This window comes from Notamacropus eugenii, chromosome 3 (assembly GCF_028372415.1).
Source record: "Notamacropus eugenii isolate mMacEug1 chromosome 3, mMacEug1.pri_v2, whole genome shotgun sequence".
NCBI lineage: Eukaryota > Metazoa > Chordata > Mammalia > Diprotodontia > Macropodidae > Notamacropus > Notamacropus eugenii.
The window spans coordinates 414090273-414103827 of record NC_092874.1 but is presented as its reverse complement, the minus strand read 5'-3'; the positions used below and the strand labels follow the sequence as shown (position 1 = coordinate 414103827).

General features: G+C 38.3%; 1 protein-coding gene across 12 annotated transcripts in view; it reads left to right on the top strand.

Annotated features, from left to right (window-relative positions):
• COBL (cordon-bleu WH2 repeat protein) overlaps nt 1-13555 on the top strand; it is a 346611-nt gene that overhangs the window by 74808 nt on the left and 258248 nt on the right. The gene's annotated exons all lie outside the window — the stretch shown is intronic.

Here is a 13555-nt window from a genome sequence, read left to right as displayed (position 1 = left end):
AGTCACTTAACCCTGTTTTCCTCAGTTTCCTCATCTGTAAAATGAGCTGGAGAAGGAAATGACAAACCACTCTAGTATCTTTGTCAAGGAAACCCCAAATAGGGTTATAAAGAATCAGACACGACCGAAATAACTGAACAACAATTAAATCAGAACTAGCTGTTGACAGAATTATTAAGTGGATCCATTTACCTTTCATGTATTTTGATCTCTCTTATAGGTGCCCTTTCTACTTCTTGGCCTTTCTAGCCCTACCTAGTACCACGTGCTGTCTTTTTTGGCCACTCAGAGTATCTCTGTCCCCATTCTAACTAGTCTGCCTTAACAGTCCCTGTTAAGTTAATCAGTTATTCAGTCTCTTAACGCAGACATATTTTAATGATGTGATTTTTAGGGATCATACTGAAGCAGTGGGGAAGATAGTTTTGAGGAAAAGGCTACTTAGAATAGCCTTCAAATTATGACACGGAATTGGTTGTTTACTCCTCTCCTGCTTGCTTCTGACCTTACAAACAAGTTTGACTATTTATTGAGGACATTGACCAAGTTTTGGTTGTTTGGCAGTTAGCTAAATGAAAACTTGTCATTCAAAAGCAGAATATTGATACCAAAATGATGGTGTGACAAGATTATGTATAATTATCTACTTTAGTTGATGCTGAGTTATGATGGCACCTGCTATTAATTAGTTGTCAAGTTGAAATTTGGTGTTTTTGAGGTGTGTGTGTGTGTATCTTTTAAATTAATGACTTTGAGACTTTGGAATTACAAATTGGGAATTACTGTCAAGATCATTCAGGCTTCTTTGTTTTACCCTTGGGAAAGTTGAAATCTATTTTTTAAGCCTGCAACATAATAATTAAGATTGTACCTTTTAGATGATGGTTAGGAGCTATGAGTTTCTTCTCTAATCCCCATGATTGCTTGCTATAAGGGAGAGTGCCTCAACTAAGACTAATTAGGGGTATTTTATGTAGCTGAGCCTGAAAGAAACTTGTCTGTTGCGGCTTCCTCCATGCCCTCAGTATCACTGTGGCAACATCCCCATCAACAGCGTGAATATCAGAGCATCCTGACAAATTGATTCTTAAACTACATCTTAGCCATTAACAGGTGGCTAGGTTCCTCCACATTGAGCTACCCCACCTCCTCACCAGGTACTTTGGGACAGCTTTATCCTGAGACCAACTCAGGGATTATTGAACCTCTGGCTAGGGCTACCATAGTGCTGTAGAGTCCATTTTTATCACTTGAGAACTGCCTAAGAAGGTAAGATAATAATAAACATTTCTCAAAATGAAATAAATACTGGTGCCAAGTGTGACTATCCATATTTAGTATATATTTCATTAGGAAGGAAACAAGCATTTATTTGGTACTATGCCAAATGCTTTATAAATATTATCTCGTTTGATCTTCGCAACAGCCTTGGAAGGAAGGTGAAATAGCCCATTTTACAGCTGAAGAAACTGGAGACAGAGGCTAAGTGACTTGCCCAAAGTCACCCAGTTATTTAAGTATTTAAGACTGGATTCGAGGTTGGGTCTTCCTGACTTCAGTCCCAGCCCTCCATCCACTAGACCACCTAGCTGCCCCAATTATTAGCTATGATCGAGGCTTTTCCCTTTCATAATGTGAAGGGACAAGAGTAAGGTGAGGCAACATCTAAAATTATTCTTCTTAAAGTTTTATTGATATGTTTGGCTTTTACTTTATAAACATTTCAAGATTACCGCCACCCCTTGAGAGTGTTCTTGAAATAAAGTAAAAAATTAAGCAAAAATAACAACCCAGTGACTTCATCTAAAAGTTTATGCAGTCTTTATGTAACCTTGCCTTCCCCTGCTTCCTAAATCCCTTTCTGTTTTGTTATCTCATGTAGGGACTGTCTTGTTTTCTTTTTTCTTGTTTATGTAATTCTAGTCCTTAGCAGGGGCAGTTAGGTGGTGCAGTGAATAGAGCACCAGTGCAGAAGTCAGGAGGACCTGAGTTCAAATCCCACCTCAGACACTTGACACTCACTAGCTATGTGACCTTGGGCAAGTCACTTAACCCCAATTGCCTCATCCTGGGTCATCTCCAGTCATTCTGATGAATATGTGGTCACTGAATTCAGATGACTCTGAAGGAGAAGTGAGGCTGATGACCTGCACAGCCCTCCCTCACTCAAAACAAAGTCAAGTGCAAGTCATGTCATCATTTCTCTGATGGCATGGTCTTCTTTGGCAACAAAGGACGAACACACACAGGAATTCTAATCCTTAGTACAATTTCTGGCCTATAGTGAATGCTTTATCCAGCTATCTGTCTATCTCTCTAGCTATCTACTCATCAATAAACACACCTGCCCCTGTCCAGTAACAGTGCCCAGAAAAAAATCTATTATAAATACAAACTTTGGCAGAGGTATGGGGCTGGGTCAGAAAAGGGAAGTATTTGCTGTCTTAAAACAACCAGTGTCTTTCTTCCAACTGACCCTTGTGAATTATAGTGAGGGAAACCTCAATTGCTGAGGCTTTTTGACTCTACCTCCACGAAGTTATCTCATGATCATCCCCTTCCCTCCCATCACTCTGGTTCTTATTGCACCTCATTGAACCATTGTAATAATTTCCATGTTAGTCTTCCTGTTTTCAGTCTCTCTGTTGTCCAAACTGTCCTTTAGATGCTGACAAAATAATTTTCCTAAAGCATGAGTCTAACCATATCATTTCATTGCCAAAGAAGCTCAGTAGCTTCGTATTATTCCTAGAGTAGAAGACAGAGTCCCTTGTTGAGCATTTGAAATCCTTCCTACTCTGGTTCTAGCCTGTTTCCTTAGGTTGATTTCACATCATTACTTCCCCACACATGCTCTTCATTCTGGCTAAACTGGCCTATTTGCTCCCCTGCCCTCAAACCCACTCCCACCCCCAACTAACTTTGCATTCATCCCAAGACTCTCACCATGAAATGGTCATGGCCCAGGCTACTTCCAAATGCTGCCTCTTCATCTTTTGCTCTGAGAATCTTCCTTTTCTCCAAGGTCCTTTTACAGGAATTCTTCTAAGCTCCTCATTGTTAGTATTTTACCCTCCTCCAATTATCATATACTTGGCTGCTTTCTTGTATTTCCTCAGTAGACTGTAATTTCTTTGAAATTACAGGGACTGTTTTTAAAATTTGTTGTTATACCACCATCTCCTAGAACAATGCCTTGCAGATAGTGGATAACTAATCAGTATTTATTGGATTGATAGGGGGTAAGGAGCAGTGGTCTGATTTTTGGATAGTGTGGCATTGATATTCTTAGATGCTTCTCTAGAACTTCTTAGGTTGGGGGCTACCGTTATGGAATAACTAACAAAATAGGTGCTGTATGGATACCCATAGTTGGAAGAGATGTTCAGGTCATTTCAACAAATATTTGTTATCTTGCTTTCTTGGGTAGTTTCCAAGTGATGGTAATGGACTTTCACCCTCATTTCCACAGTCTGTTGACAGATGAGACTAGAGGGACTTTGTAGAGACTCCGTCTCTTCAGAGGGACACACGAAGACAGGCCTTACCCCATCAGGTTCACATCTTACTACCTGTAGCCCAAGACAGCCACACAAGTCATGGGAAAGGATTAAACAGAATAAAACCCAACCCTGCTATGAATTGTAGTCATGCAACAACAATCTGGACCAAGTCTTAATTTGCTACTACTAAACAACACTGAAATAATGCTCTTTATGTTGGATCTTGGTGGCACTTTAGCCGCCACTGTTAATTTACCAGTACTAATCAAATGCTAATTATTCTCCAACCTGTCATCCCCCACTGGGGTCCTGGATTGTTGTATCCTTTCCAAGTACCACCTGGCCTCCCCTCACCTGAATGTTGCTCACAGATAGCCTGATCATTTCATCATTAAATAAGGGTATACATAGCATCTCAGCCACTGCTTATAAGAACAGTGACCTGGAAGAGTTAACATAATTAGTGCTCAATTGATTTTTATATTAGTGGAGAGTTTGAGCCATACTCTAACTCTTTTTATCATAAAGGAAAATTTATAAGATCATAGATGTAAAACTGGAGGAGCCCTTAGAGGTCTCATTCAATCTCTTGTTTTATAGGAGAGGAAACCAAGATGCAGAGAGCTTGCCAAAGGTTACAGGAAGTAAGCAACAGGGCTAGGATTCAAATCCAAGTCTCCTCTGACTCCAGTTTTAATACTATATACTTAATACGATATCCTGTTGCCAGTATGAGGCAAGTTTGTCTTGCATCCATTTCAAAACACATTTCAGTCACTGAAGTACTAAAAACCTCATTATAAGAGAGTGTGATTAATGCCATAGTTCTGTGTAATAGACCTCAAGGACATGGCTTTATAATAAGGCATATTCCAAATTAATTACCTGAAAAAGTGTATTGCTTAAAAAAGCATTCATTTACGTAAGACAGTGTTTCTCGCATTTGATTTCACTTGGATTTTAAAAGTCCATTCACAAATTTTAGTTGGTGAGTTACTTGATTTTCTTGATTCGCTTTTTTAATAAAAACTACTCATTTAATTAGCACTGTGTCCCGAGATTATTTTAATGCTTTCAGTTTGAAGAATGCATTTTGGCTTAAAAAAATTAGTTCATTTCTTTGACTCTTGGGAAAGAATGGTTAATTTCATGATGCAAATAAGCAATTATAAAAGATAATGCTGAAGCTGTAGTAATATCGTTTCTTAATAACAGCTGCGGCATCTCATCATTAAGAAATTCTAATAGTTCAGCTATTGTATTCGTGTTCAGAGTGTTTCTACATCATTTTTACTTGCCTTTGGTTCATTAACATTTTTAAGAGACCATAGAAAGTGGAATTACATGTCTGAATAATGTCTGTAAAATATTTGTGATTGAATGCAAATGAACATATTTTGAGTACCAATTAGGAGACTGATTTAAAATTGTGTAGACAAGAGTTGGCTATCATGAAAAGGACTGGTCCTAATGCATATTTATGGCTGTAATGGTCTGTGAATTAATCAACAAGTATTTTATTTGAGACCTATTATGATCTAGGCACTGTCCAGGGTTCTGGGAATACAAATTCAAAGAAAGGTAGGTCCTGTGCTTTAGGAAAATTATCTTGGCAGAGTAAGATTAGATCTTAATAGATATGCTTTAAAAAAAAAAAAGTTATCACCTTACTATGAAACATCAGATGATGGCTGCACCCAAGGTAATACCTATACAACTTGTGTAAGTCTCATGTTGGCTTCCTTTTGGCACCTACCATGTTCTCCTTTCTCTCTTCTACCATTATTTTAGTTGTTATGGAGATTGCATACAAAGTAAATTAAACTGTGGCCTTGGATAAAAACTTCAAATAAACTATGACATTCAAGCCACAAGTATTAAATATGAATACAGAATTTCCTTTCTGGAACAGAAAACTTATGAAGGAGAGAGCAAAACCAATACATATATTTTAATGCCCCTCCTAGTATTCGTCTAGGTTCCATGGAATCCTTTATTATTGAAAGTACAGAGAACTGAAATATAGTATGGAGGTTTCTTATATAAAGATCTCTCTTGTAACAGCGCAAACATTTTTCTTATATCTCACATGAATCAGTGGCAAAATGAATGGAATTGTGTTCTGTTCATTGCTTGTTTGTCAGGTTTCAATATAAGCCCACACCCTTGTTCAATGAAGTGAAAACACAAGAGGAACTTTTTTTTTGGACTGGAAAGCATTTTAATCTGTGATGAAATCTACTTGCCTTGATTAGTTTTGGAACAGAGCATTGGGAATCTAGTTGCTATGGTACAGTTTTTGTGACACAAAAATATATTCCATTTGAAAACTGAGACATCTTTCACTATATTGTTAAAGTGGGAGTGATAGAGAACAGTGCCTTGCAGGTAGTGGGTGTTTGTTAAGTAATGAATGAGTAGGTTTGTAAGTAACTGCGAAGTGTTACCTTTGGAAGTTACACTGGAGCAGTCTGGCTACTAGCAGCCAGTGTGGCATATTGGAAAGAGCACCAGACCAGATATGAAGAGACTACAGTTGTTTTTAATTGTTTTAAGTCATATCTAACTCTTTGTATCCCCATTTGGGATTTTCTTGACAGAGATACTGGAGTGGTTTGCCATTTCCTTCTCCAGGCCATTTTATTGATGAAGAAACTGAGGCAAACAGAGCTAAGTGACTTGCCCAAGGTCATATAACTAGCAAGCATCTGAGACCAGATTTGAACTCAGGGAAATGAGTCTTCCTAATTTCAGACCCAGCCCTCTATTCACTGCTCCATGTCTTTCATTAATGATAAGAGTCAGTGGTAATAATCTTGGCTCTGCCACTTACTGGAAGAGACTCAGGTTATAATTTTGTCTCTTCCATTAACTTCAAGGATTTTGAGTCCCTTGGCTCTGCTATTAACCGCAAGAGACTCTGGTTATAATCCTTACTCTTCCATTAGCTACAGGAGACTCTGGTTCTAATCCTGACTGTTAACTAGCTATGCAATCTTAGGTGAATCAATTTACCTCTGTGGTCCCCATTTCTTCTTCTGTAAAAAGAGACATTATCCAAGATGGATCATCATTGCTCTTACTGTTCTGGTATTCTTTAAGTTTCTTATTGAAAATGAGGAAAACCAGAGCTCTGGATTTTTTTTCCTCTTAATTAGGACATCTGGCATGAAGAGCTAACTCTCCATGCTCCTTTTTTCACTTGATTATTTTCTAAGTGATAGAGGAAGTAACAGGAAATCTTTTTTCACTAGAAAAGGGAAAAAGTATTAGCATAACAACAGTAGCATTTTATGGTGTTTTATGTTTGCAAAATGCTTTAGAAATATTACTTTATCCTTATAACAACCCTGGGTGATGTTTACATTTGCATGTTAAATTAAGTTTATACAGCTTCCAGAAAACCTTGGTGACTAGACAAGTCATATTAAAATTAAGTCAGCAAATATTTGAGTGCCTAATTTGAATAGTCACAGTTTGGTGCTATCTGGTTGCTAACCTTGATGCAGTTACAGTAGTATTATTTGTTCCTATAGCCCTATTATGACTGAAAGGACCCAGTGTTAGACTTAGTAATTAGGATCTGGTCTCTGTAGCCACTAATTTGAACTCTGGTCACTTCTTCCTCACCAGGGAACAAAAAAAGGGGAAGAGAAAGGGAGGGGAGGGAAGCTGAAGAAAGGAAGGAAAGAAGGAAGGAAGAAAGGAAGGAGGGAGGGAAAGATTTATTGAGTGCCTACTATGTGCCAAGTACTCTTCTAAGTGCTTGATAAATATTAGCCCATTTGATCTTCACAACAACCCTGAGAGGTAGGTGCTATTATTAATTTTACAGTTGAGGAAACAGAGGTTTAGTGACTTGCCTAGTGTCACACTGCTAGTGAGGTCTGAGGCCAGATTTGAACTTTGATCTTCCCAACTTTAAGTCTATCTACTGGGCTACCCAGGGACACTGTTTTAGGACTCAAAGCCTTAAGATGTAACAAGACTGATCTGGAATTGCAGAGTTTTTGAACTGAAGATACGTAGTAGTTTCTTTCTCCACATATCCCCCACACATACCCAGTACCTACATTGTCTTCTTAAATAAGTGGTAGTTTTGCATATTTCCAGTCTGTATTAAGCACCACAGACGTTTTCCAAACTGACTACATAAAGGAGTTGAAGGTTGTCATGGAAGAATTTTTGAGATTTAGAAACTTGCATAAATCTTTGCTGCCTTCTTTTCTATTTTAAAAGTTATACCCTCTAATTGTGTTTTTCCCTGTTTTGATAACTCATAGCTAGCATTTATGCAGCAATTTAAGATTTACAAAATGTCTTACAAATATTATTTTATCTTCATGACAACCCTGGGAGGCAGGTGCTATTATTATCCCCATTTTACCATTGAGAGAACTGAGGTAGAAAAAAATTAAGTGACTTGCCCAGCATCACATAGGTAAGAGTGGATTTGAGATACCAAGGCCATTGGTCCTGACCTCATTTAGCTGCCTAAAATAAAACATTTTGCGCAGCAGTAACACTACGTGGGTAGTGCTGCAGAAGAAGGAAAATGTTTAGCCTAAATTCTGATGAACCATTAGTTTTTTGCCAATTAAGTTTTTTATGATTTCTTGCGGCCTAACTTTCTTATTCAGGAGCGAATCAAATGGCATTTCTCTATTTATCTCTCAGATTATAATTTCCTTGAGGGCAGCCACCACCTTGTTACATTTTCGTATCATTTGTTCATTCAACAAATATTTAAAAAGTGTTTAATGTAGTAGGCTCATAACTTTAGAGTTGGGAAGGACCCTAGAAGTCATCTTGTCCAACCCTCCTCACTTTACAGATATTGAACCCAGGCCAAGAGAGCTCAGGTAGTTTACCCAGTCATAAAGTAGATATTGGAAACAGGATTTTAATCAGGTCTAGCATTCTGTCTGCTTTGTTTTACTATGTTTATACCAACATTCTACTGGAGAGAACCATCATGTACATAGATAAATGACTACAAAATATTAGCCAAGTAAGTAAAATTTAATTGTGGCACAGGACACAGGTAACTGGGGGTTCAGAATAGGCTGTGTATAGGAGGTGGCAAATACACTGATCCCTGAAGGAGGAAGCTATGGATTCTAATAGGTAAAGGTGAGGTGAGTGAGAAAGCATTACAGGCAGACAGCTTGTGCAGAGTTAGCCTTGCCTAGCACAGTGCCTTTAACACAAGTGGGTGTTTATTAAATTATGAGTGAATGAAATAATGACTATGGGCTATTGTTATCTATATCTGGAAAAATGCTGTTAATTATTTATGTTCTAAAATGTGTTTTGTCTTGTTCAAAAGGGAGTTTTTTGCCTTCCCCTTCCCCCTCAAAAGAACTTGTTTGACTAATAAGGGGACCCAAGCTGGGATTATGCTCCAACTAGTAGTTCTGAGATGAAAAGAAGTTCTATGATAGAAATTGCTGATGAAAGATATCAGCATCTCCCATCTGTCTCCCATCTGTCTTTCACCCACCTGGCCAATCTTATCTCAGACATACTCCACCTTTCAAAATAAACTGGGCTACTTTTCATCACTCATTTTAACACTGTGTTTTCCTATCTTTGGATCTTTGATCATGAGGACCCTCATGAATGGAAAGCACTTCCCACACATCTGGTGAAATCCTTCCTTTCCTTCAGGTACCCAATTAAGTTGTCTCCCCTAACCTAACCTCCCAATCAAAACCTACTTCTCCACCATAAAATGTCTCTGAGTAGTATGCCTAGGCCTCTCCAATGACTTTTCTCATTCTTTGCTTATCATATTCATTTTCATACACACCTCTAATTGTGTTTTTCCCTGTTTTGATAACTCATAGCTAGCATTTATGCAGCAAATTAAGATTTACAAAATGTCTTACAAATATTATTTTATCTTCATGACAACCCTGGGAGGCAGGTGCTATTATTATCCCCATTTTACCATTGAGAGAACTGAGGTAGAAAAAAATTAAGTGACTTGCCCAGCATCACATAGGTAAGAGTGGATTTGAGATACCAAGGCCATTGGTCCTGACCTCATTTAGCTGCCTAAAATAAAACATTTTGCGCAGAAGGTGGCAGAAGGCAAACTCTGCAGGTAGACTAGGGTTACAGATACCACAGACAGGGTGCTCACTGTGCTTTTTTTTTCCCCAGTCCCTTTTGTCATATTTTGGAACAAAAAAGAGTAAAGGAATTACATGACAGAGTTTCTGTCAGTGACGTATTCTACCCATTGATTTGGGCTTTCTTGGATTTTCTAACCCCTTTGGCTTGTTCCCAAGGCTTTGCTAAGCCCAGCATTAGCTCCCGTATGTAGAATCCAGTGTAAGCCACTTAGCCTGCAAACCTCAGCTACTGTTTCTGTTATCTCCACAGTGTGAGAAATTTGTTCTCTGACTGTCCTTTTTTTTTTTAAACATTTGGCTGTTTGTGTTGGATTTCTTTCTTTTCAGTACTTCTAAAGCCATTACACAATAACACTCCACCCATTCCTCCCTCCCTCCCTCTCTCTCTCTCTCTCTTTCCTTCCCTCCCTCCCCCTCTCTCCCTGTCTCTCTCCCTCTCCCTCGCTCCTTTTCTTCCTTCCTTCCTTGCCTCCTCTCCATCCCTTCCCCTCAATCCTGGCAGGGCTGGTTCTGATTCATTCACTTAGAGAACTGTAAGTTAAAGAGATGGTCTTGGGCCTAACCAGATAAAAGTACCGGCTCATATTTTAGACTGGGTACTTCATTAAAGAGTTGAAGTCAATAGGTCAGAATCCATTTGAAGTTTAGCAGAGACTTCACATGCCCATAAATATAGAATTTATGAAGCTAACGAGACTCTAGGAGCCCAACCAATTTGAAGTGAACTTTCATGAAATTCTTAAATAAGGCAAGTTTCCTGCCTTCATGGATATAGAAATCGATGACTAGCTTACAATCTAGCTAGAGATGAAAAGGTAAAATTTATAGTTATTTATCCTATGAACTATAAAATTGTGTTGCATGGCTGATAAAAGTATATAGCACATTTATGCCCACATTGATTACATAAGGGCCCCAAATGTGTTTTAAAACATATGCACAAATTACAAAAGATGGAAACGTAGAGTAATAGACCATTTGACTTGGAGTTGTTTCCGCTACTGTTTTTCTGATCTCTGGACCTTATTTGTCCAATGAGGTGGCCTAGATGATCTTGAAAGGTCCCTTCCCACCCCTAAATCAGTTGTTCTTCATGACCACGTTTGGGGTATTCTTGGCAAAGATACTAGAGTGTTTTGCCCTTTCCTTCTTCAGTTCATTTTACATATGAGAAAGTTGAGGCAAACAGGCTTAAATGACTTGCCCAGGGTCACATAGCTAGTAATTATCTGAGGCCAGATTTGAATTCATAAAAATTAATCTTCTTGATTCAGTTATCGCTTATAATTTGCCACTGAAAAGTTCAGTTCCCTTAGGAAGCTAACATACCTGAGTTCACTGAACTTCATTTACCTAGAAACATGTTACTGGATCCCTACAAATAAGAATATGGTATTTGACCCTTATAATTTACATGAGAAAAAAATTGTTAACGTCCTGCTGCTATAGCTCATGTATAGGCATGTATATTATAAAGCAATTATAACCATTACTTTATATTAAAAATAATTTTGTAAAATGTATGTTAAATATCTTTAAAAATAAGCCCAATACTGCAATGAATATAGATACAAAACAAATACTTGATTCAGTATTTATAAAGCACCTACTGTGTACGAGCCACAGAGTTTCAAAGATCTGTCTATAAAAGAAATATGCCCTGTTTTCACGGCTCTTGAAAATTATTTGGGGAAGAAAAGATGTGTATGAAAATGAATATGATAAGCAAAGAATGAGAAAAGTCATTGGAGAGGCCTAGGCATACTACTCAGAGACATTTTATGGTGGAGAAGTAGGTTTTGATTGGGAGGTTAGGTTAGGGGAGACAACTTAATTGGGTACCTGAAGGAAAGGAAGGATTTCACCAGATGTGTGGGAAGTGCTTTCCATTCATGAGGGTCCTCATGATCAAAGATCCAAAGATAGGAAAACACAGTGTTAAAATGAGTGATGAAAAGTAGCCCAGTTTATTTTGAAAGGTGGAGTATGTCTGAGATAAGATTGGCCAGGTGGGTGAAAGACAGATGGGAAAGTGTCAGAAAATGAAAGTATTAGGAGAACTGATCTTTATTTGGAAGATAGTTTCTTGCACACGGTAATTGCTTTTATGATTGAGTGAATTCCTCCTTGTCAAATTTTTAAATGGAAGTATATTTTTTGAAAAAACAATGAATGGTAGCATCCTTTCTGAGCCATATGGAGTCAGTTGATATACTGTTTCTAGAACAAGGTCCAGGGAGAATAGGTGAAATGATAATCCTTGCCACAACTCACATGTATGAAAACTGAGTCTAAAATGTTTTGACTTTCTCATGGTCTCATGGATTTCAAGACTGAGATTTATATCAAGGTGTCCTGTTTCAAATTTGGGCCACTACACAAGAGGTATACAAATTTTTTGGATCACTTACCCTATCAGTAGAAATTATTAATTTTAATGTGTTTATATATTTACTTTTAAAATATATCTGTACTACTGTATTAATCATTTTATATGCATACACGTATGAGTGTGTGTGTGATAAAACACAAAAAGAGGGCCTATAGCTCCCTTCCTCCCATGGGAATTCAAGGTCCGTTCTCTGTGACCCTGAACTCTGATTAGTAAGCAATCACTTTTAGTTTGCCTGATCTCAGACTTATCATGCTATTTCCAGGTCATCTCTTACATACTCCATGCCCCCTTTCCAACTCAAACTATGAGAATAGTCATCAATCCTACCACCATTGTTGGAAAAGAAATGTCAATCCACAATGCTCATCACCGTTCCATCTGACTTCCCTGTTTATGGTATTCCTCCCTGCCTACCTCTAACCTATGTGTGCTGTCATGTCATCTTTTCTCTGATGTCATGGTCTTTTTCAAAAACGAAGGATGAACACAGATGGACAGGCTATCTTTCTCCTGTTAGAAAATAAAGTTCTTGAGGTCAGGGACTGTCTTGCTTCTTTCTGTTTGTATCCCTAGCACTTGGAGCACAGTCCTGGAAAGTAGTATATGCACTTAGTAAATGTTTATCAAGTCATCTCAGCAAGCCTTTATTATACACTAACACTATGGCAGGAACTATGCCACATATGGGGTATATAAAAAAAAGGCAAAAACAGCCCCTGTCCTCAGGAAGTGTACATTCTAGTGGAGGAGATAACGTGGAAATAACTAGATATATACAGAATAGGTGAAGGTAATCTGAATAGTCTTGAAGAAAACCAGGGGAATGAAAAGGTAGAAATGAGGCAGATCATCCCAGGCAAGAGTGCCAGCTAACATAAAGCCCCAGAAGCAAGAAGGGGAGTATTTTGGGGCAAGAATGAAGTGAGGTCTTTAGCTGAGGTCTTAGGGACTTCAGACTAAAGGGTCTTGGGAAGAGACAGAACTTATAAAGCACAACGGCTACTATGGGAAGTAGTCCAGTCACTCAGCAATGCACAGTAATACATGGAGGGCAATAGAATGTTTTCTTTACTCCAGTTTAGATTAGATAACGTAAATGTGCAGCAGACTCAGTCAGCGTGATTTTATGATTTCCTCCACCTCCATTCAGTACCTTGTGAATAGGAGTGAGGAAGGTAGATGGTTTTGTAATCCAGTTTGGGGCCTGACAAGGCATAGACCCGGGCCAATAGAATGATGGGTGGAAGTAGGTATTGAGTTAAGCTGGTTCACCACGGGGTTGAGATAGGGAAGGAGCAGTGGGGATTGGAGAGTGTAGCCCAGAGATATTAAACACATCTCCCACTCTCAGTACCCACAACACTGCCTGAACCAGGTTAAAGTGCTTGAGAAATATTTAACAAGATAGATGAGAATACAATAAAACTTAGTTCATATTACATCTTAATACTAGGTCAATATGCAGCTCAGAGGGAAGCTTATATATAAATTAGTGGCCTATGTTTCTGTCTAAAGTT